Raw genomic sequence first — 24182 nt, 5'->3', positions numbered from 1 at the left:
GGAAACTCTTTATCTACCCTTCGATTCTAAATGATATCTTTGCTGGGTAGAACAATCTTGGCTATAACTCCCTGCTTTTCATGACTTATAATATGTCTTGCCAATCCCTTCCAGAATGCAAAGTTTCTTTTGAGAAATCAGCTGACAGGCTTATGGGAATGCCCCTGTAGGTAACTAATTTCTCTTCTCTTGCTGCTTTTAAGATTCTCTTTATCTTTAACCTTTGGCGTTTTAATTATGGTGTCTCTTGGAGTGGGCCACTTTGCATCCCCTTGTTTGGGACTCTGTGCCTCCTGAACTTGTGTTTCCTTCACCAAATTAAGGAAGTTTTCTTTCATTATTTTTTCAGATAGATTTCCAATTCCTTACTCTTTCTCTTCTCCCCTGACGCCTCCATGATGTGAAAGTTGAACCTCTTGAAGTTGTCCGAGACGCTTCTTATACTATCCTTATTTTTTGGATTTTTTTCTTCTTGTTCTGATTGGTTGTTTTTTTCTTATGTTCCAAATCATTAATCTGATTCTCAGTGTCATCCACTCTACTGTTGTTTCCCTATAAATTGTTTTTTATTTCGATTAGTGTATCTGTTTCTGACTGGACCTTTATTATGCTGCTAAGGTCCTCACTGAGTTCCTTGAGCATCTTTGTAACCAGTGTTTCGAACTCTGCAACTGATAGATTGCTTATCTACATTTTGTTTAGCTCTTTTTCTGGAGTTTCGATCTGGTCTTTCATTAAGGCCATGTTTCTTTGTCACCTCATTTTGGCAGCCTCCCTGTGTTTGCTGCTATGTATTAGGCACAGCTGCTTTCACTCCATAATTGGTAGTGTGGCCTAATGTTGTAGGTGTCCTATAGGGTCCAGTGGCACAGCCTCCACTATCACACAAGCTGAGTACCTGAGGTGCTCCCTTTCTGTAGGCTGAGTACACCTTCCTCTCGTAGTAGGGCCTTGATTGCTGTTGGAAGATCAATGGGAGGGATTTACCCAGGCCAGTCAGCTTCAAGGATTGGCTGTGACCACTGACCACCTACCTCTGCCCTCCATGGAGGATCAGTTGTGCAGGAGCAGGGTGGTGGTCCTCCATGTGGTCTGTAGCTGTCCACTGGTTGTGCTGGCCTTTGGGTTTCCTGGGTGATGCAGGTCAAGGTCAGCCCCCACCTATGTTTTGCCCAGGGCCACCCTGCCTGAGCTGTGAAATAATCCAAGATGGCTGTTACTTGTGCTGGGCTTGGAGATTCCCAGGAAAAGCCAAGCTCTGAATCTATCTTCACTGCTGCTAGTGCTAGGCCTGGGTTTGCTGACGCCAGCTGTTGGTTACTTGAGAGGATTAAGAAGTTGTGCCACAGGAGCAAAGACCAAACATTCACGTGGAAAAGCAGCTTGGGTGGAACAGTCAGTTCGGTGGAGCGGAGTCTCTGGGGTACTACAAGGCGGTTCGAACCATGTTAGCCAGGTTGATTGAGTGTCACATATGGCACAAGCTTGCCAGCTCTGTGGCTCTGTGGGGGGAAGATATAGAAAGGGGACAGTATCCTCTGCTCACCTTGATGCCAGACATTTCAGTTTCTCCCAGTATGCCACTGATGCCTTTCAGGCTGCTATCCCAGTGCTCAGAGGGCATGAGTCTGAATAGGTGAGTCTATGTGTGGGTTCTTTAAGAGGAACTGCTTGAGGCTCCAGAATTTTCTTCCACTGACTCAATCCCCATTGGTTTTTGCAGCCAGAAGTTGTGGAGGCTTATTTTCCTGGCACTGGAACCCTGGTCTGGGGGCCTGCTTTGGGGCTGAGACTCTTCACTCCTGAGATATCCCTCCTGAATTTTTATCCACCAAACGTGGGTAAGGGACCAGACTGTTCCATGTCTGTGCCCCTCCTACCAGAGTGGATGGATGTGGTTATTTAATTCCATATTTGTCAGACTTCCATTTGACTCGATCTCTGACATTTGAGTGATGTTGTTTTATACTTTAGTTGTAATTTTGATGGGGTTTTGCAAAGCAGTGAACCATGTCTGCCTATGCTGCTATCTTGACCGGAAGTCCAGGCTGGGACAATTTAGACACACCAATTCACTTAACATGCACATCCTTGGAATGTGAGAAAAAAGAGTAGCCAAAGAAAACACAAGCAAACATGGGGAGAACTTGCAAACTCCACAGAGAGAAAAGCCTCAGCCAGGAATTCATATTTTTCTTTTCTTTTTAAATTTTTTATTGAATTTATTGAAATGACACTGGTTAACAAAATTATACAGGTTTCAGGTGCACAATTCTATAATATATTATCTGTACACTGTATTGCGTGTTCAGGACCCCAAGTAAAGTCTCCATCCATCACCATTTATCCTCCCTATATTCTCATCTACCTCCCTTTACCCCCACCCATTATCCTGGCAGTCACCATAATGATGTTTGTTTCAATGCGTTTTTTTCCTGTCTTTTGCTCAGTCTCTCCACCCACCCACCTCAACTGCATCTCTGGAACATGTAAGCCTGCTCTCTATCTATGAGTCTGTCACTACTTTGCTTGTTAGTTCATTTTCTGGCTGGCTGATTTTACTTAGCATAATGCTCTCCAGGTCCATCCATTCTCTCCCAAAAGGTAAGGTTCTTTCTTTTTCACAGATGAGCAATATTTCACTATGTAAATTCATCAAAAATTGTTTTCTTCAGTCATGTAATGATAAACACTGGGGCTGCAATCTAGGTTATCTAGGCTATCATAATTAGCACTGCAATGAATATAGGTGTGCATAATATACTTTCAAATTACAGTTTTGGGTTTCTTCAAACATATTATCAGAAGTGGGATCACTGGTCCATAAGGCAGTTACATTTTTAATTTGGTGGGGGAGGGGTAACTCCACACTGCTTTCCACAGTGGCTGCATAAAACTGAACTCCCACCAAAAATGCACAAGGGCTCCCTTTTCCTCAAATACTCACCAATACTTGTTGTTTGTTATTTTATTGGTGATAGCCATGCTGACAGGTATGGAGTGATACCTCATGGTAGTTTTAATTTGCATTTCTCTGATGATTAGTGATGACGAACACTTTTTCATATGACTACTGGCCATCTGTATGTCCTCTTTGAATATTTTTAAATTGGATTTCTTTTTCTTTTTGGGTTTGAGCTGTATAGGTTCCTTTATAAATGTTCAATATTAACCCTTTACCAGATGTATCAGTGAATATTCTCCCATTCAGGGTTGACTTTTCATTTCATTGATGGTTTTCTTTGCTGTCAAAAATTCGTTTGATGTAGTCACAGTTGTTTTTTCTCCCATTTGTTTCCCTTCCCTGGGAAGAAACATGGGGGAAAGTACTGGTGCAAGAAATATCTGTGATTTTACTGCCTATGTTTTTGTCTATAATTAATTAATTAATTAATTAATTATATGTGATTATATATAATTAATGTGATTATGTAAAGAATAATGTAATTATATATGATTATAATTAATTAATTATATGTGATGTTTTTAAATTTATAAATCATGTCTATTCTATTACAGTTGTCTCACTTTTTACCCCTTTACCCCGCTTCACCAATCCCAGCCGAACACCCCACTCCCACAGTCAATTCCCACTCTGTTATCCATGTTCATGGGTCATTCATACATGTTATTTTTCTACTCCCTTCCCCTTCTTTCCACCACTGTCCTCTTTCCCCATCTCCTCTGGTCACTTTGACTTTGCTCCATGGTTCCATGCCTGTGGTTTCTTTTGTTGATTAGTTTATTTTGTTCAATAGAGCCCACCTATAGGTGAGATCATATGGTATTTGTCCTTCATCAACTGGCTTATTTCACTTAGCTTAATATTCTCCAGTCCCATCCATGTCATCGCAAAAGGTAGGACTTCCATCTCTCTCTCTTTCTTCCTTTCTCTTTTTTTAAAATTACTTTTTTAAAAATTTTATTTTAATTTATTTTTTCAAATACATTTGACTCTGCCTGCCCCCACCACTTTCCCTTGCCCCCTCTCTCCTTCCCTCCCTCGGCTCTTCCGCTTTGGTTTTGACCATGAGTCCTTCCTATATGTTCCCTGACTTTCCCCTTCCCTTCCTTTCCCTGCCCCCCCTCCTTCCCTCTTGTCTCTGTTGATTTCTTTTACTTTCAGTGTTGCTGGTCTTCTTTTCCTTGCATCTTTGTATTGTTGGTTAGGTTCCGCATATAGGTGAGATCATATGCTATTTGTCTTTCTACCCTGGCTTATTTCGCTTGGCATAATGCTCTCCAGTTCCATCCATGCTCTCACGAGGTTCAGTAGTTCTTTTTTTTCTTTCTGCTGCGTAGTATTCCATTGTGTAAATGTACCATTACTTTTTGATCCAATCATCTACTGATGGGCATTCAGGTTGCTTCCAACACTTGGCTATTGTAAATTGTGCTGCTATGAACATTGCAGTGCATAGGTTCTTTTGTATTGGCATTTTGGTGTTCTTAGGGTATAGTCCCAGCAGGGGAATCCCTGGATCAAAAGGCAGTTCCATTTTCAGCTTGTTGAGGAAATTCCACACTGCTTTCCACAGAGGCTACACCAGTCTGCATTCCCACCGACAGTGTACTAGGGTTCCCTTTTCTCCACAGCCTCGCCAGCACCTGTTGTTTGTGGATCTGTTTATGATGGCCATTCTGACCGGTGTGAGGTGGTACCTCATGGTGGTTTTGATCTGCATTTCTCTGATGCCTAGTGATGCTGAGCATCCATTCAAATGCTTCTGGGCCCTCTGTATCTCCTCCTTGGAAAAGGGTCTGCCCAGGTCCTTTGCCCAATTTTTGATTGGATCGTTTGTCTTCTTGGAGTGGAGTCAAGTGACTTCTTTATTTATCTTGGAGATCAAACCTCTATCTGATGTATCATTAGCAAATATATTTTCCAAACAGTTGGCTCCCTTTTCATCCTGCTGATGTTTTCTTTCGCCCTGCAGAAGTTTCTTATTTTGAAGAGGTCCCATGTGTTTATTCTTTCCTTTATATCCCTTGCTTTAGGAGACATATCAGTGAAAAAATTGCTGCATGGGATATCTGAGAGTTTCCTGCCAATGTTCTCCTCTAGGACTTTGATGGTGTTGTGACTTATGTTTAAGTCTTTTATCCATATTGAGTTTATTTTTGTGTATGGTGTCAGCTGATGATCCAAATTCAATTTTTTGCATGTAGCCGTCCCGCTCGCCCAACACCATTTGTAGATGAGGCTATTATTGCTCCATTTTCTGCTTCTGCCCAATTTGTCAAATATTAGATGCCCATAGAGACATGGGCTTATTTCTGGGCTTTCTATTCTGTTCCACTGGTCTATGGGTCTGTTCTTGTGCCAGTACCAGATTGTTTGGAGTATAGTGGCTTTGCAGTATAGCTTGATGTCCAGTATTGTGATCCCTCCTACTTTGTGTTTCTTTCTCAAAATTGCTGCAGCTATTCGGGGTCGTTTCTGGATCCATACAAATTTTTGAAATGTCTGTTCTATCTCTGTGAAATATGTCATTGGTATCTTAATAGAGATTGCATTGAATCTACAAATTGCTGTGGGTAGTATGGATATTTTGATGATAATAATTCTTCCAATTCATGAGCACAATATATGCTTCCATTTCTTTGTGTCTTCCTTAATTTCTTACTGAAATGTTGTATAGTTTTCTGCGTACAGGTCTTTCACCTCTTCGGTTAAATTTATTCCTAGGTACTTTATTTTTCTTGTTGCTATATTGAATAGTATTTTTTTTTCTGATTTCTTCTTCTTCTCTTTCATTGCTGGTGTACAAAAATGCCTTTGATTTCTGAATGTTGACTTTGTATCCTGCTGTTTTGCCAAATTCACTTATTAAGTTGACGAGTTTTTTCGTAGAGTCTACAGGGTTTTCTATATGCAATATAATGTCATCTGTAAACAATGATAGCTTTACATCCTCCTTTCTTATTTGGATGCCTTTTATTTCTTTTTCTTGTCTGACCGCTGTGGCTAGGACTTCCAATACAATGTTGAAAAGAAGCGGTGAGAGCGGACATCCTTGTTGTGTTCCCGATCTTAGTGGGAAAGCTTTTAGATTTTACCTGTTGAGTATGATGTTGGCTGTAGGTTTTTCATATATGGCCTTTATTACTTTGAGGAATGCCCTATTTATTCCCATTTTGCTGAGTGTTTTGATCGTAAATGGGTGCTGTACCTTATCGAATGATTTTTCTGCATCTATCGAGATGATCATGTTGTTTTTGTCTTGTCTTTTATTAATATGATGTATTACGTTTATTGACTTCCATATATTGAACCATCCCTGCATCCCTGGGATGAATCCCACTTGATCGTGGTGGATAATCTTTCGAATGTACTGCTGGATGCTGTTTGCTATATTTTGTTAAGGATTTTAGCATCTATGTTCATCAGCGAAATTGGCCTGTAGTTTCCTTTCTTTGTAGGGTCTTTATCTGGGTTTGGGATTAGGGTGACTCTGGCCTCATAAAAAGAGTCTGAGAATCTTCCTTCCTCTTGGATTTTTTGGAATAGTCTGAGAAGGACAGGGATTAGCTCTTCCTTAAATGTTTTGTAAAATTCTCCTGTGAAACCGTCCAGGCCTGGGCTTTTGTGTGCCAGGAGTTTCTTGATGACTGCTTCAATTTCCCCAGCTGTTATCGGTCTGTTCAAGCTTTCTGTTTCTTCCTCCTTCAGTGTTGGAAGATTATACTTTTTAAAAATTTGTCCATTTCATCAAGATTTTCAAATTTCTGTCATATAATTGTTCATAGTAGTTTCTGACAATCCTTTGTATCTCTGTCGTATCAGTTGTTATTTCTCCTCTGTCATTTCTGATATTATTCATTTGGGTCCCCTCATTTTTTTTTTTTTGATTGGTCTGCTTAAAGGCATGTCAATTTTATTTATCTTTTCAAAGAACCAGCCTCTGGATTGGCTGATCCTCTGAATTGTACTTTTCGTCTCTATGTCGTTCAGTTCTGCTCTAATCTTATTTCCTTCCTTTTACTTGCTCTGGGATTTATTTGTTGTTGTTTCTCCAGTTCTTGAAATTGTAGTGTTAGGTCTTTTATTTGAAATGTTTCTATCTTTTTTACGTGAGCCTGTATTGCTATGAACTTCCCTCTCAGGACTGCCTTTGCTGTGTCCCATAGGTTTTGGAGTGTTGTGTGTACACTCATTTGTTTCCAGAATTTTTTTGATTTCTTGTCTTATCTCATTATTGACCCATTCATTGTTTCATAATGTACTGTTCAGTCTCCATGAGTTTGCAAGATTTTGAAGTTTCTCTTTGATGTTGATTTCCCTTGTGAAGTTTCAATCCCTTGTGGTCTGAGAAAAAGTTTGGTATTATTTCAATGTTCCTGATTTGCTGAGGCTTGCTTTGTGTCCTATCATGTGGTCTATCTTTGAAAAACTGCCATGAGCATTTGAAAAGAATGTGTATTTTTCTTCTTTGGGATGTAAGGTTCTATATATGTCAGTTAAGTCTCTTTGACTCAGTGTGTCATTCAGCGCCACAATATGTTTATTAATATTTTGTTTGGAAGATCTGTCCATTTTTGACAGTAGAGTGTTGAAATCCCCTACTATCAGTGTCTTGCTGTCTCTATCTTTTTTGAAGTCATCCAACAATTTCCTTATAAACTTGGGGGCTCCTAGATTGGGAGCATATAAGTTTACAATGTTGATGTCTTCTTCAGAGATTCTTCCTTTAAGTATGATAAAGTGCCCCTCTGGGTCTCTCTTTATGGACTTTGCTTTGAAATCTACTTTGTCTGATACAAGTATGGCAACGCCAGCCTTTTTCTCATGTCCATTTGCTTGGAATATTTTTTTCCATCCCTTTACTTTCCATCTGTGTAGGTCTCTTGCTCTGAGGTGGGTCTCTTGTAAGCAGCACATGTATGGGTCATGTTTTCTTATGCATTCAGCTACCCTGTGTCTTTTGATTGGGGCATTTAGTCCATTCACATTGAGAGATATTACTGACAGAAACTTACTCATCTTTTCTCTTTGTACTTGTGTTCCTCTCTCTCTCATTCTTTTCCTTCCTCTGCTTAAACCATTCCCCTTAGCATATCCTGGAGTGCTGGTCTGATAGAGATGTATTGTTTTAGCCTTCTCTTTTCTGGGAATCTCCATATTTCCCCTTCTATTTTAATGGAGAGCCTAGCTGGGTAGAGCAGCCTTGGCTGTAGGCCCTTGCTTTTCATGGCTTGGAATATTTGTTGCCATTCCCTTCTGGTTTGTAGTGTTTCTTTTGAGAAGTCAGCTCCTAGGCGTATCGGGGCCCCCTTGTATGTTACTTTCTCCTTCTCCCTTGCTGCCTTGAGGAGTCTCTCTTTGTCTTTGACATTTGCCATTTTAATGATGATGTGTCTTGGAGTGGACCTCTTTGAGTCCCTCTTGGGTGGGGTCCTCTGTGCCTCCTGGATCCATGAGACCCCTTCTCCCCTCAAATTAGGGAAATTTTCCATCATTACTTTTTCAAGGAGGTTCTCTATCCCTTACTCCTCTTCTTCTCCTTCTGGTATGCCTATTATACAGATATTATTGCATTTCAGGTTGTCCTGCATTTCCCTAAATGCCTCTTCATTCTTTTTGAGTCGTTTTTCCATTTCTTGGTCTTTCTGGGAGCTTCTTTCTACCTTATCCTCAATCTCACTGATTCCATCCTCGGCTTCATCCAGCCTGCTTTCAATTCCTTCTACTGTGTTCTTCAATTCAGAAATGGTATTCTTCATATCCTCTTGTGTCTTCTTGATAGTTTCTATGTCCTTTTCCAGGCTGATATAGTTTGCTGTAAGATCCTGATAGTTTCTCATAGTTATCTTTGAGCAGGCTGAGTTCATTGAGCTTCCTTAGAACCATTGCTTTGAATTCAATATCTAATAGTTACCTTTCCTCTATTTCATTTAGCTCTCTCTGTGGGGAGTCCCCTTTCCCACTCATCTGGGGGGAACTTCTTTTTCTTCCCATTTTTGTGAGAGTCTGTTAAGTATTTTTGTCCTTTTCTTTCTGGGCCTCTCTCTGATGATATCGGTTGTTGACCCTATATGACCTTGGGTTGTTTGTTTGAGCCTTCCAGGGCTCTACTGTCTGTGTCTGACTCCTGCTTGGGGCAGCTCTGTGACCCCTTTGGTCAGGGCTTGGCTATTTTTGGGGATTGCTGTACACTGTCACGCAGGCTCTTGACCGCGCTCCCTGAACAGCAGGGTCCCCCGCCTGCCTGAGCTCGCATGCGCTTGCCCCAGACCAAGGGGCTTATTCGCGACCTTGCATACTCATCTGGCCCCCCCGGCCAACGAGCTCCCTGGCACTGGTCAGTTTAGGGTCTTCTATTGTGTATTTTCCCCGCTTTTGGCTCTTTTCGTGCATTGCTTGCCCTAGCCAAATGGGGACTAAGGAAATGGGAGGAAGTCAGCTCCAGGACTCTACGGTTAATCCTGTCTCTGGTCTCTCCTCCCTGGACTCTGGGCAGCTCTTTGACCCCTTCGGCCGGGGATCTACTAATTTTGTGGGCCGCTCCACAATCACAGGCAGGCAGGTCAATTTACACGTGCCCTTGCCGCTCTGTGTACTCCCTCGCAGGCCATATTGGTGCTAATCTGTAGGAGGCCTTGCCAGCCGTGCAAGCATTCGCCAGCCTGCATGGGTCACACACACACTCGCCAGCCCTCGCCAGTCACTCGGCGCAAGTGTTCGCGCCTGCACTGGGTGTTTCTGTGGTGTCTATGTGTGCTTTTCGGCTTTTGGCTCTTTGGGGGTGTGGCCTCTTCCTGCGCAATGGAGACTAGGGCAAGGAGAAGGAGTCGGGACTCCCCGGTTCCTCCTCCCATTCTTTCCCCAACGCCTCTGTTTCTAGTCTCTCCTTGGGGGTCTCTGGGCAGTTTTGTGACCCCTTCGGCCAAAGATCCACCGCCTGTGTGGCCTGCATTTCAATCATAGGCAGTCTGGTTCATGTGCGCCCCGCTTCTGCCTCTTTGGGGTCATGCATTTCCAACGCACAATGGAGACTACAGAACGGAGAGGGAGTTGGGACTCCCCGGTTCCTCCTCCCGTTCTTTCCCCAATGCCTCCATCTCCAGTCTCTCCTCAAGGCTCTCTCAGCCAGTCTGCACTCAGTCCCCCAGCTGACATGCACGAGCTGTGTGTGGGGTGCACAAAAGGCAGGTTAATTAATTCCCTTATGCCTGGGCGAGATGGTAGCTGTAGAGTGGGAAGTGTGTTATCACCTGGGCTCCACCACCCCCATGTCAGTTCTCTTCACACAGTTTTCCTCACCAGTCTTTTCCCAGGAACCAGCCCACCCTGCTGCCCCCTCTACCCAGAGATCAAGGAGGGTGGCTGCCACTGCAATTTTTGCGTTGGCCCTTTAAATGTCTCTTTGCATCCCCAGCCACCTGTCTCTGGCAGAGAGCGCCCCTAAGCTTTTTGGGGTTGTGTTTTGTCTGTATTTTCTTGGTTTTAGCTGCTGTAGTTTAGGGGTCCCTGTTTATGATTCAGACCCCGTTCTTCTCGGGGGAAGGTAACTGGCCGTTTCAATGTCCCTCTGGTGCTAGTGCCTGTGGGCACCCAGCCCACCCTCTCGAGCCTCCACCACACTTCTCACCCGTTGGGATGTGTGAGAGTCGAATCCAGTGTCCGCGGTACCAAGGCTCCTCTCCCACTATCGTTCCATTGTTTTCCAGGTGATTACTCCACTATTTAGTCGTAATTCCAGTTTTGTCTTGGGAGGAGGTCAGCGTGACTCCCATTCACTCCTCCGCCATCTATTTCCTTCCTTTCTTTCTTTCTTTCTTAAATGCAGGTTGACTTCATCAATTTTTTAAATGTTGAAGTTAATTATAAAATAATTTAAAAAATTAAAACCATTATAAAGTCTCAGCAATTAAACCAACATGACAAGGGAACAGAAATAATCAAGTAGAACAATGAAATATAATGAGTATTCTAGAGACAAACATATATATCAGTCTAACAATAAATGTTTAAGTTGATATTTAAAATCAACGGGTAAAATAAGGCTTATTCATCAAATAAGGTCCATGGACTACTATTACTTGAAATAAAACACATACAGAGCCCTATTTGACACATTTTAAAAGAAATATTCAGGTGAGTTAAAATCAATATGTAGAATCTAAGGAGTTTTAGAAGAATAAAACTAATATTTTTCATGACCTGAAGTAAAATATTCAAATCCAGAAGCTATAAAATAAATATTGATAATATGACTATATTAATTTTTAATTATATAGTAATATACATATAAAAAAGTTAAAAGACAAGGGAGAGAAAAGTATTTGCAACACCTCTAAAACATGGTTAATAGGTGTTTTTTGGGGGGAGGGGAGAAGTTCTATAAACCTTTAATCAATGAATGGATAGGACTACCAAAAAGTCATTTAAAGTTTTTTAAATAATAGAAATAGGCAAGAAATATACTAAAACAGGTTTAGTTTCAACAAATAGTAAAGGAACAATTAAAATAACATCATTGTCACAATCATATTAATGAGTATTAAAAATGTTGGTAATATTAAGTATTGGCAACTCTGAAAGGAACTGGGTATTCATCGAAACGTTTTCTTCATCGTAAAGGAGTCCCTTTAGCATATTTTGCAGTGCTTGTTTGGTGGAGGTGTACACTTTTAGCCTTCTTTTGTCTGGGAAACTTGTTATTTTGCCTTCCATTTTAATAGAGAGCTTTGCTGGGTAGAGCAGTCTTGGTTGCAGGCCTTTGCTTTTCAAGACTTGGAATATTTTTTGCCACTTCCTTCTTGACTGCAGGATTTCTGTTGAGAAGTCAGCCACTAGCCATATTGGGGCTCCCTTCTATGTTACTACCTCTTTCTCCCTTGCTTGCTTTAGGATTCTCTGTTTGTCTTTGATAGTTGCCATTTTAATGACGATGTGTCTTGGAGTGGGCCTCATTGGGTTCCTCTTGAATGGGACCCTCTGTCCTTCCTGGACTTGTGTGACTTTTTCTCTCCTCCAATTAGGGAAGTTTTCCATAATTATCTTTCAAACAGGTTCTGTGTCTTTTCTCATCCTCTTCTCCTTCTGGTATCCCTATTATACGGATATTATTACCTTTCAGGTTGTCCTGTATTTCCCTAAGTGCCTCTTCATTCTTTCTGAGTCTTTTTTCATTTTCTTGCTCTTTCTGGGAGCTTTTTCCTACCTTATCCTCCAGTTTGCTGATCTTGTCCTCAGCTTCATAGAACCTGCTTTTGATTCCTTCTACTGTGTTCTTCAACTCAGAAATTATATTTTTCATTTCCTCTTGCCTCTTGATAGTTTCTATGTACTTTTTCATGGTGATAGAGTTTGCAGTTAGTTCCTCGTAGTTTCCCTGTAGTTTTTGGTAATTCTCTCTGAGCACACAGAGCTCACTGAGTTTCTTTAGAACCGTTGTTTGGAACTCAATATCTGATAGATTACTTGCCTCTATTTCATTTAGTTCTCTTTGTGGGGATTCCTCCTTTCCCGTCGAGTGGGACGTATTTTTTTGGCTTCCCATCATTTCTGAGACTCTTCTTTTTTGCTTCTGATTCTTAAGTTGATCTTTCTTGATTCCCCAACTTTGTGGTGTGAACTTCTATGGTAGGAAACCACTGTTTTTACTTTATGGATCTGCCTCTGATAATGTCAGATGTTGACCTTTTCTGACCAAGACTTCCGGTGGTCTACTGTCTGTGGCTATTTCTTTCAGCTGTTAATCTATTCACTCTGCACTCAGCAGGCCACCTTAGGGCGGGGGGGGTCTCTCCTGGGTGTGGGGTTATTGGGTCCATTCAGGCTGGGTCATATGGGGGAGGAGTCCACACTGGGATCCTGCGGGCTACTCTCTCCGTTCTCTCCCCAAAGCCTCTGTCCCCAGTCTCTCCTCAAGTGTGGCCAGACCTCTCTTGTGCCCCCTTTAGCCAGGGATCTGCTGTCTGTGGCTGCCACTCTGCATTCAGCAGGCAGCTTAGACAGCACAGGGCGGAGTGGAATCCCTCCTGAGGTGGGGCTATTGGGTCCTTTGACGCTGGTACTGGTCAGGGTGAGTGGTCTCTGCCTGCGCAAGATGGCTGCTGCTACATCGGGGAAGAGTCAGCACCGAAATCCCACCGGCTACTCTCTCAGTTCTCTCCCCAAAGCCTCCTTCCCCAGTCTTTCCTCAAGTGTCTCTAGCCCACCTTGCCCCCGACTTTGCAGGAGACCAGGGTAAGTGGCTGCAAATAAAAATTTATGCATTGGCCTTTTAAACAGTCTTTTGCATCTCCAACTGCCTGTCTTGCAGAGAGCAACCCTGCCATTTTTCTCAGCTGGCTGTTTTCTGTGCACTTTTTTGGCTCTTGTTCTGTGGGTTAGAGATCCCTGCTTTTGGTTTAGACCCCACTCTCCTCAGAGGGACCCAATTGGCCGTTTCAATATCCTTCTGGTGCTGCCACCCATGGTTGCCCCACCTGCCTTCTAAGGTCTCTATCTCACTCCTTACCAGTTAGATTGCACTAAAGCCTATTCTTCAGTCTCCAAGTTTACAAGGCTCCTCTCTTGCTCTTGTTCAGTTGTTTGTTTCAGGTGATTTCTCCCCAATTTAGTTGTAATTCCAGGTTGGACCTGGGAGGAGATTAGCATGACTTCCAGTCACTCCTCTGCCATCTTCATTCCCACCTCTTCTATAATTATTATGGCTTTTAGTCTAACATTTAAATCTTTAATCCATTTTGAGTTTATTCTTGTACATGGTGTAAGAAGATGGTATAGTTTCATTTTTTTGCACTTACCTGTCCAGTATTCACACCACCATTTATTAAATGGACTACCTTTAACCCATTGTATATTTTTGCTTCCTTTGTCAAATATTAATTGACCATAAATCATAGGTTTATTTATGGGCTATTATGTTCCATTGATCCATATGTCTGTTTTTATGTCAGTATTATGCTGTTATGATTACCATGGCTTTGTAGAAAAGTATAATATCAGGTAGTGTGATTCCTCCAACATTTTTCTTCTTTCTAAGATTGCTGTGGCTATTTGGGTTTTTTAATGGTTCCGTATAACTTCTTGGAATATTTGTTCTAGTTCTGTGAAATATGCCATTGGTATCTTGATAAGAATTGTATTGAATCTATAGATTGCTTTCCATAGTATGGACATTTTAATGATGTTAATTCTTCCTATCCATGAGAAGTGTATATGCTTCCACTTATTTGTGTCTTCTTCAGTTTTCTTCTTTGGTGTCTTAGAATTTTGAATATAGCTTTTTACATCTTTGGTTAAATTTATTCTTAGGTATTTTATTCGTTTAAAGCAATTGTGAATGGGATTGTTTTCTTGGTTTCCCTTTCTGATAGTTCATTGTTAATGTATTAAAATGCAACTGATATCTGGATATTTATTTTGTATCCTGTTAATTTACTGAATTCATTTATCAGTTCTAGTAATTTTTTCTTGGAATCTTTAGGGTTCTCTTTACACAAAATCTTGTCATCTGCAAATAATGACAATACTCCTTCCTTTCCGATTTGAATGACTTTTTTTTTTCAAAGAGAGTCAAGGTTCTTATGCTATTTTTACTTTCTCTTGCTAGAATCATATAAAATTTAAAAGGGTGAATTATCTAACAAAGAGTTGTCCCAGAAAGAACCAAATGGAACAACTAAGTTGTTCCCCCCGCACTACCACCACCAAGTAATGTAGAGAATTAGTATCACAAGTCTAATCAAAAGGAATCAGGCTGAGAAATTTGGTGTCCCAAAGCTTAGCTCTTTTTCCTATACATTGTTATTACCTGGATTTGGAGGTCTTCTGAAACCTTGATAGCTAGCCAAAATGAGTCTTTTATTCTTTTTTTTTCTTTCTTTCTTTATTTATTTTTAAATACATTTGTATCTGCCTCTCCCCCCCACCACCACTTTCCCTTGCCCCCTCCCTCCTTCCCTCCCTAGGCTCTTCCCCTTTGGTTTTGTCCATGAGTTCTTGCTATATGTTCCTTGACTTTCCCCTTCCCTTCCCTTTCCCTGCCTGCCCCTCCCTCCTTCCCTCTTGTCTCTGTTGATTTCTTTTCCTTTCAGTGTTGCTGGTCATATTTTCCTTGCATCTTTGTATTGTTGGTTAGGTTCCGCATATAGGTGAGATCATATGGTATTTGTCTTTCGCCCCCTGGCTTATTTCGCTTAGCATAATGCTCTCCAGTTCCATCCATGCTGTCGCAAAGTTTAGTACTTCTTTTTTTCTTTCTGCTGCGTAGTATTCCATTGTGTATATGTACTATAATTTTTTGATCCAATCGTCGACTGATCGACACTTAGGTTGCTTCCAACACTTGGATATGGTAAATTGTGCTGCTATGAACATTGGGGTGCATAGGATCTTTTGTATTGGCGTGTTGGTGTTCTTAGGGTATAGTCCCAGCAGGGGAATCCCTGGATCAAAAGGCAGTTCCATTTTCAGCTTTCTGAGGAAACTCCACACTGCTTTCCATAGTGGCTGCACCAGTCTGCATTCCCACCAACAGTGTACTAGGGTTCCCTTTTCTCCACAGCCTCGCCAGCACCTGTTGTTTGTGGATCTGTTTATGATGGCCATTCTGACCGGTGTGAGGTGGTACCTCATGGTGGTTTTGATCTGCATTTCTCTGATGCCTAGTGATGCTGAGCATCCTTTCAAATGTCTCTGGGCCCTCTGTATCTCCTCCTTAGAAAAGCATCTGCCCAGGTCCTTTGCCCATTTTTTGATTGGATTGTTTGTCTTCTTGGAGTCAAGTCGAGTGAGTTCTTTATATATCTTGGAGATCAAACCTCTATCTGATGTATCATTAGCAAATATATTTTCCCATACGTTTGGCTCCCTTTTCATTTTGCTGATGTTTTCTTTCGCCGTGCAGAAGCTTCTTATTTTGATGAGGTCCCACTTGTTTATTCTTTCCTTTATGTCCCTTGCTTTAGGAGACATATCAGTGAAAAAATTGCTGCGTGGGATATCTGAGAGTTTCCTGCCAATGTTCTCCTCTAGGACTTTGATGGTGTTGCGACTTATATTTAAGTCTTTTATCCATCTTGAGTTTATTTTTGTGTATGGTGTCAGCTGATGATCCAATTTCAATTTTTTGCATGTAGCCATCCAGCTCTCCCAACACCATTTGTTGAAGAGGCTGTTATTGCTCCATTTTATGCTTCTGCCCCCTTTGTCGAATATTAGATGTCCATAGAGACCTGGGCTTATTTCTGGGCTTTCTATTCTGTTCCACTGGTCTATGGGTCTGTTCTTGTGCCAGTACCAGATTGTTTTGAGTATAGTGGCTTTGTAGTAGAGTTTGATGTCTGGTATTGTGATCCCTCCTACTTTGTGTTTCTTTCTCAAAATTGCTGCGGCTATTCGAGGTCGTTTATGATTCCATATAAATTTTTGAAATGTCTGTTCTATTTCTGTGAAATACGTCATTGGTATCTTATAGGGATTGCGTTGAATCTATAAATTGCTTTTGGTAGTATGGACATTTTGAGGATATTAATTCTTCCAATCCATGAGCACGGTATATGCTTCCATTTATTTGTGTCTTCCTTAATTTCTTTTTTCAATGTTGTATAGTTTTCTGCATACAGGTCTTTTGTGTCTTTGGTTAAATTTATCCCTAGGTACTTTATCTTTTTTCGTGCTATATCGAATGGTATATTTTTCCTGATTTCTTCTTCTTCTATTGCATTGCTGGTGTACAAAAACGCCTTTGATTTCTGAATGTTGACTTTGTATCCTGCTGTTTTGCCAAATTCACTTATTAGGTTGAGGAGTTTTTTGGTAGAGTCTACAGGGTTCTCTATGTACACTATCATGTCATCTGCAAACAATGATAGTTTTACTTCCTCCTTTCCTATTTGGATGCCTTTTATCTCTTTCTCTTGTCTGACCGCTGTGGCTAGGACTTCCAATACAATGTTGAAAAGAAGCGGTGAGAGTGGACATCCTTGTCGTGTTCCCGATCTTAGTGGGAAAGCTTTCAGTTTTTGCCCGTTGAGTATGATATTGGCTGTAGGTTTTTCATATATGGCCTTTATTACATTGAGGAATGCCCCATTTATTCACATTTTGCTGAGTGTTTTGATCATAAATGGGTGCTGTACCTTGTCAAATGCTTTTTCTGCATCTATCGAGATGATCATGTGGTTTTTGTCTTTTCTTTGATTTATGTGGTGTATCACGTTTACTGATTTGCATATGTTGAACCATCCCTGCATCCCTGCGATGAATCCCACTTGATCGTGATGGATAATCTTTTGAATGTATTGCTGGATGCGGTTTGCCAATATTTTGTTGAGGATTTTAGCATCTATGTTCATCAGCGAAATTGGCCTGTAGTTTTCTTTCTTTGTAGGGTCTTTATCTGGTTTTGGGATCAGGGTGATGATGGCCTCATAGGAGTCTGGGAGTCTTCCCTCCTCTTGGATTTTTTGGAATAGTCTGAGAAGGACAGGGGTTAGATCTTCCTTAAATGTTTTGTAAAATTCTCCTGGGAAACCGTCTGGCCTTGGGCTTTTATGTGCTGGGAGTTTCTTGATTACAGCTTCAATTTCCCCAACTGTTATTGGTCTGTTCAAGCTTTCTGTTTCTTCCTCCTTCAGTGTTGGAAGATTATACTTTTCTAAAAATTTGTCCATTTCATCAAGATTTTCAAATTTCTTGGCATATAATTGTTCATAATAGTTTCTGATGATCATTTGCATTTCTGTGGTATCAGTTGTTCTTTCTCCTCTTTCATTTATGATATTATTAATTTGGGTACTCTCCCTTTTGTTCTTGATGAGTCTGCTTAAAGGCTTGTCAACTTTATGAATCTTTTCAAAGAACCAGCTTCTGGATTGGTTGATCCTCTGAATTGTTATTTTTGTCTCTATGTCCTTCAGTTCTGCTCTAATCTTGACTCTTTCCTTCCTTCTACTTGCTCTGGGATTTTTTTATTGTTGTTTCTCCAGTTCTTCAAGTTGTAGTGTTAGGTCTTTTATTTGAAATCTTTTTATCTTTTTAAGGTAAGCCTGTATTGCTATGAACTTCCCTCTCAGGACCGCCTTTGCTGCGTCCCATAGGTTTTGGACAGTTGTCTGTTCATTTTCATTTGTTTCCAGAAATATTTTGATTTCTTCTCTTATCTCATTCTTGACCCATTCATTGTTTAATAGTGTACTGTTCAGTCTCCATGAGTTTGCAAGTTTTTGAAGTTTCTCTTTGAGGTTGATTTCGAGTTTCAAGGCCTTGTGGTCTGAGAAAAAGTTTGGTATTATTTCAATTTTCCTGAATTTACTGAGGCTTGCTTTGTGTCCTATCATGTGGTCTATCTTTGAAAAACTGCCATGAGCATTTGAAAAGAATGTGTATTTTTCTTCTTTGGGATGTAAGGTTCTATATATGTCAGTTAAGTCTCTTTGATTCAGTGTGTCATTCAGCGCCACGATATGTTTATTAATGTTTTGTTTGGAAGATCTGTCCAGTTTTGACAGTGGGGTGTTGATATCCCCTACTATCGGTGTGTTGCTGTCTATATCTTTTTTGAAGTCATCCAACAATTTCCTTATAAACTTGGGGGCTCCTAGATTGGGAGCATATAAGTTTACATTGTTGATGTCTTCTTGAGAGATTCTTCCTTTAAGTATGATAAAGTGCCCCTCTGGGTCTATCTTTGTGGCCTTTGCTTTGAAATCTACTTTGTCTGATACAAGTATGGCAACGCCAGCCTTTTTCTCATGTCCATTTGCTTGGAATATTATTTTCCATCCCTTACTTTCAATCTGTGTAGGTCTTTTGCTCTGAGGTGGGTCTCTTGTAGGCAGCATATGTGTGGGTCATGTTTTCTTATCCATTCAGCTACCTTGTGTCTTTTGATTGGGGCCTTTAGTCCATTCACATTGAGAGATATTACTGATAGAAACTTACTCATCTTTTCTCTTTGTACTTGTGTTCCTCTCTGTCTCATTTTTTCCTTCATCTGCTTAAACCAGTCCCCTTAGCATATCTTGGAGTGCTGGTTTGGTAGAGATGTATTCTTTTAGCTTTCTTTTGTCTGGAAAACTCCGTATTTCCCCTTCTATTTTAATGGAGAGCCTAGCTGGTTAGAGCAGCCTTGGCTGTAGGCCCTTGCTTTTCATGGCTTGGAATATTTGTTGCCATTCCCTTCTGGCTTGTAATGTTTCTGTTGAGAAGTCAGCTCCTAGGCGTATTGGGGCCCCCTTGTATGTTACTTTCTCCTTCTCCCTTGCTGCCTTGAGGATTCTCTCTTTGTCTTTGACATTTGCCATTTTAATGATGATGTATCTTGGAGTGGACCTCCTTGGGTCCCTCTTGAGTGGGGTCCTCTGTGCCTCCTGGATCCATGAGAGCCTTTCTCTCCTCAAATTAGGGAAATTTTCCATCATTCCTTTTTCGAGGAGGTTCTCTATTCCTTGCTCCTCTTCTTCTCCTTCTGGTATCCCTATTATACGGATATTATTGCGTTTCAGGTTGTCCTGCATTTCCCTAAATGCTTCTTCATTCTTTTGGAGCCGTTTTTCCATTTCTTGTTCTTTCTGGGAGCTCTTTTCTACCTTGTCCTCCATCTCACTGATTCGATCCTCAGCTTCATCCAGCCTGCTTTGGATTCCTTCTACTGTGTTCTTCAATTCAGAAATGGTATTCTTCATATCCTCTTGTGTCTTCTTGATAGTTTCTATGTCCTTTTCCAGGCTGATATAGTTTGCTGTAAGATCCTGATAGTTTCTCTGCAGTTTCTCATAGTTACCTTTGAGCTGGCTGAGCTCATTGAGCTTCCTTAGAACCATTGTTTTAAATTCCATATCTGATCGTTCCCTTGCCTCTGTTTCATTGAGTTCTCTCTGTGGGGAGTCCCCTTTTCCACTCATTTGGGGGGAACTTCTTTTTCTTCCCATTTTTGTGAGAGTCTGTTAAGTATTTTTGTCCTTTTCTTTTCTTTCTGGGCTTGCCTCTGATGATGTCCGTTGTTGACCCTATAGGGCCTTGGGTTGTTTGTTTGAGCCGTCAGGAGTCTAATGCCTGTGTCTGACTCCTGCTTGGAGCAGCTCTGTGACCCCTTCGGTCAGGGCTGGACTATTTTTGGGGATCTCTCTGCGCTCTCATGAGGGCTCCTTGAGCGCATTCCCAGCGCGGCAGGGTCTGAGTTTTAAAAGTTCTTCATAAATTTTGTATATTAACACCTTATCAAATGTATTAGTCAATATGTTATCCCATTCTTTTAATTTTGTTGTTGAGTTTTTTTTTCTTTTGCTTCCCTTACCTGGGGAGATATAACCAATAAAATATTGCTACAAGCAATGACTGAGATTTTGCTGCTCATGTTTTCTTCTATGAATTTTTTTTTGTTTTAGGTCTAACATTTAAGTTTTTAATCTATTTTGAATTTATTCTTGTGTGTGGTGTTAGAAGGTGATCTGGTTTCATTTTTCTGCACATATCTTTCCAATTTTCCCAACACCATTTATTGAATAAACTATCTTTAACTCATTGTATGTTCTTGCTTCCTCTGTTAAATATTAATTGACTGTAAGTTTTAGGTTTATTTCTGGGCTCTCTATTCAGTTTCATTGATCTATGGCATTCAGGCATTGATCTATTTTCATGCCACTACCACACTGTTTTGATTACTATGTCCTTATAGTATAGTTTCATATTAGTTACTGCTGTAACTGTGCAAACTGGGTTTCAGCTTCTTGGTACCTTTTTTTGTTTGTTTGTTTGTTTGTTTGTTTGTTTTAGCTTCTTGGTACCTTTCATACACATGACCCAACAATTTGCGTTGAAGGAAACAGGTTTTTATTAACAGGGATTCAATCTTCAGGGATGCACTGAGAATACTCCTGCTCTGAGCCCTTCTGTCCCCCAAGACCCAGAACTTTCCTTGCTCCCCAAAAGACTGCAAGCCAAAATAATGTCCAGAAGTTCCCCTTTTCCTCATCTGTCCTTAAGCTGGCCACATAAAAGATCTCCATCCTCTTTGGAATGTGCACTTATGGATTTCAGAGTCACCACTTTCTTGCAGCAGCTTTGTCTTTCAGGATCTTGGTTGTGCTGCTCTCAGTCTTCCTGTAGTCCAGGAACCATGAACCATGCCTAGAACCTTGATCATAGTGTTCCGTATGCTGGATCCCAGGGAGGCACATGTCCTACCACGGAACCCTACTTCCAAGAGTGAGCTCCCATCCATGTGTGTTCTAAGCCCAAGGAAGCACATGTCCCAACATGGAACCATGCCTCCGGGAATGGGCACTGACTCCAAGAGCAACTTCTCTATACTAATCACATGAGAGAGAGAGAGAGAGAGAGAGAGAGAGAGAGAGAGAGAGAGATGAGGCAAGCCTTTCTGCTGTTAAGTCCCACTCTTTTTAAAGACACCCCAAAATGAATAGCCTTGCCTCCTTCTGCTAAGCCAGACCAGCTTCAGTATATGCCACTCAAAAGTACCATCATTCATAAATGCAGAAGTCTGGTTAGCGTTCCAGAGCTCAGAGCTCCAAACACCTCTCATAAGTCTGTGTGCACCTGCCTGAGTCCTTCTCACAATGTCAGTTTCTCTCCTACAGAGCTGCCTTTACTCCAGCCATCAGCTCACCAGTGTATTTGTGTGCTTGGCCAGGCAGGTACCCCACAGCACCACCAGCTCTGCCGGAGGGGTACTAAGGATGTTTCCTAACCTTGCAGTCTGTGGGAATATGCTGAGTCTCTGGACCTTGGGTTCCCTGCAGCTGACTAGGCTTGCTGGGGAAGGGCAGAAAGTGCCCAGACCTACAGTCTTCATGTTTCTTGGCACATTGCATTAAAAGGCTCAGCTCAGAAATTCCTGAGTGCCTGAATATCCAGCTCTTCCTATGGTGTGTAAGTGTCTGCCATTTTTGTCAGCTCCCCAGTGTCTTTGGCCCTCTTTTGGCTGCCATCTTTAGTCAGGGTATAAATGCCCTAACCATGTGCAGGAGCACAGGCATCTGTCTGTCCAGGGTTCAACAGCAATCCCCACAACTGATGAGGGTGCTGTATGAGCTACCACCCCTGCAAGCTATGTCATGAGTGACTCTGCTGGCACACACTCTCACTGTCACATTTACAATTTGCCCAAAGCAACAGCCTCCTTCCACAGCTCCACATTTCAGGAAAGCACAGGCTGTTTTATCTACCTTTGTTATGCAATGTACCTCAAATGTAGTGCCTTCCTCTCCCTCAGCACCCTTCCTTCCCACCATGCCTTTTGCAGAATTGTGGGGGATTTCCCTATTTTCCAGAGACCTCTGCTCCACCTACCCCATTAGAGTATGATTCCTCCAAAGTTATTCATCTTCCTCAGGATGGCTGATGCTATGAGGGTTTTGTGATTTCATATAAATTTTTTAATTATTTGTTCTAGTTCTGTGGAATATATCAATTGAATCTTTTTTTTTTCTGATTCTTGTAGGAATTTTATTTTATTTTTTTCTTTCTTTATTTATTTATTTTTAAATACATTTGTCTCTGCCTCCCCACCACCACTTTCCCTTGCCCCCTCCCTCCTTCCCTCCCTCAGCTCTTCCCCTTTGGTTTTGTCCATGAGTTCTTGCTATATGTTCCTTGACTTTCCCCTTCCCTTCCCTTTCCCTGCCCGCCCCTCCCTCCTTCCCTCTTGTGATAGAAATTGCATTGAATCTATAGATTGCTTTGTGTAGTATGGACATTTTATGATGTTAATTTCTGCTATACATTAACATGGTATGTGCCTCCACGTATTTGTATCTTCAGTTTCTTTCTTCAGTGTCTTATAATTTTCAGTGTCCAGGTCTTTTATATCCTTGGTTAGGTTTATTCCTAGGTATTTTATTCTTTTCATAGTAATTGTGAATGGGAATTTTTCTTAAATTCCATTTCTGTTAGTTAATTATTAGTATATAAAATTGTAATTGATTTCTGAATATTAATTGTATATCCTGCTACTTTGTTGGATTCATTTGTCACTTCTATTCATCTTTTGGTGTAATCTTTGGGTTCTCTATGTAGAGTATCTTGTCATCTGCAAATAAAGACAGTTTTACTTTTTCCTTTCTAATTTGGATGGTTTTTACTTTTTCTTCTTCTGTGATTGCTGTGGCTAGGACTCTCTGTACTATGTTGAATAAGAGAGGTGAAAACAGACATCCCTGGCTTGTACTCAACCATAAGGAGAATGCTTGTAGTTTTTGCCCATTGAGTATGATGGTGGCAGTGGGTTTGTCCTATATGGCCTATATTATGTTTTTGTTAGTTCCCTCTAGTTTCACTTTGCTGAAAGTTTTTATACTAAATGGGTGCTATAATTCATCGAATGCTTTTTCTACATCTATTGATATGATCATGTGGTTTTGATCCTTCATTTTATGTGGTGAGTCACATTTATTGACTTATGAATATTGTACCAACCTCACATTTCCAGAATAAATCCCACCTGATCATAGTGTATGATCTTTATGAAGCATTGCTGATTGTTTGGTTAATATTTTGTTGAGGATTATAGCATCTATGTTCATCGGGGGTATGACCTATAATTATCTTTCTTTGTAGCATCTTTATCTGGTTTTGGAAACAGGATAATACTGGCCCAATAAAATGAGCTTGGGAATCTTCCCTCTTGAATTTTTTGAAATAATTTGAGAGGGGTGTTAGATCTTCTCAGAATGTTAGGTTAAATTCACCTGTTAAGCCATCTGGTCCAGGGCTTTTGTTTGTTTCCAGTTTTCTGCTTCAGTATCACTAGGTGTAATCTGTCTACCCATGCCCTCTGATTCCTCCTGATTTAGTTTCTTTTTTAATTTATTTATTTTTATTTTTAAATCATGTTTATTCTATTACAGTTGTCTCAATTTTTCCCCCTTTGCCCTCCTCCATCAATCCCACCCTGGCCCCTCTCCCACAGTCAACTCCCACTCTGTTTTCCATGTTCAATGTTCATTGATATATGTTCTCTGTTTAGTCCCTTTCCCTTCTTTCCCCCATTGTCCTCCTTCCCATCCCCTCTGCTCACTTTCACTCTGCTCCATATTTCCATGCCTGTGGTTTATTTTGTTCATTAGTTTATTTTGTTGAATAGATTCCACTTATAGGTGAGATCCTATGGTATTATTCTTTCACCAACTGGCTTATTTCACTTAGCATAATATTCTCCAGTTCCATCCATGTTGTTGCAAAAGGTAGGAGTTTCTTCTTTCTT

At 40.9% G+C, this 24182-nt stretch overlaps 1 pseudogene; it reads left to right on the top strand.

Moving 5' to 3' along the window:
- The first annotated feature begins 1209 nt into the window (after nt 1–1209).
- LOC129076214 (40S ribosomal protein S13-like) overlaps nt 1210–24182 on the top strand; it is an 81790-nt pseudogene continuing 58817 nt past the window's right edge.

Source organism: Pteronotus mesoamericanus, unplaced genomic scaffold (genome assembly GCF_021234165.1).
Source record: "Pteronotus mesoamericanus isolate MK-2021 breed Mesoamerican mustached bat unplaced genomic scaffold, CSHL_Meso_final contig_58, whole genome shotgun sequence".
NCBI classification, from domain to species: Eukaryota; Metazoa; Chordata; class Mammalia; order Chiroptera; family Mormoopidae; genus Pteronotus; species Pteronotus mesoamericanus.
The sequence above is the reverse complement of the archived record's forward strand: the minus strand, read 5'-3'. Positions and strand labels throughout refer to the sequence as shown.